The 725-nt window shown below is 28.3% G+C and overlaps 1 non-coding gene across 1 annotated transcript; it reads left to right on the forward strand.

The window, feature by feature from the left end:
• Positions 1 to 244: 244 nt before the first annotated feature.
• LOC126025249 (U6 spliceosomal RNA) lies at positions 245 to 351 on the forward strand. The gene has a single exon (XR_007501285.1). It is a non-coding gene; the product is annotated as a U6 spliceosomal RNA (small nuclear RNA).
• Positions 352 to 725: the final 374 nt, after the last annotated feature.

Raw genomic sequence — 725 nt, forward strand, 5'->3', positions numbered from 1 at the left:
AGTTATAGGTTTTATAATTTTCTTTTGTTCTTAAAATAAATTAGATAAATTAAGTAAGAAACTAGAATCAGGATAATTTTCACAGTGAATCAGGAAATTCTTAAAATACAGCATTATACATGAAGGAAATCAAGTTACAGTGGTTGAAGTGATAATAAAATCTTCAAAATAAAAAATAAACTATTCAATCTTTTAAATAGTTAGAAATATTCATAGTTCCTTTTCTGCCAAATTCTATACCTTTGTGCTCCCTTCAGCAGCACATAGACTAAAATTGGAATGATACATAGAAGATTAGCATGGCTCCTGTGCAAGGATGACACACAAATTCTATACCTTCTTATCTCTCCTTGAATATTTATTTTGTATTAACATTATTAAATGTATTTGAGTTACATATAATGTGTCTAAAATAGTTAATTTTTACCCCATTAAATTCTGGCTTATATTTCCATTCAACACCTTGTAGTCTCTCCCTCTCTGCAAGCTGGACACAGGAGAGGAAGAAGCACTGATGGAGTCCAATTGAGTATTAAAGAATATAAGATATTGATGGATGTTAAAAATTTTCACAATATGGAAATAAAACACTCAACATGAAGACATCTGTGGTGTACCAACCACAAAATAATGTATTTATTTTTCCAATATTTTCTCTTTTATTGATAAAAAAACTACACAAAAGCTAATTGATCATTATTTTAAAAGCAATAGTACACATGTTT

Source organism: Suncus etruscus, chromosome 12, assembly GCF_024139225.1.
Source record: "Suncus etruscus isolate mSunEtr1 chromosome 12, mSunEtr1.pri.cur, whole genome shotgun sequence".
In the NCBI taxonomy this organism is placed as follows: domain Eukaryota; kingdom Metazoa; phylum Chordata; class Mammalia; order Eulipotyphla; family Soricidae; genus Suncus; species Suncus etruscus.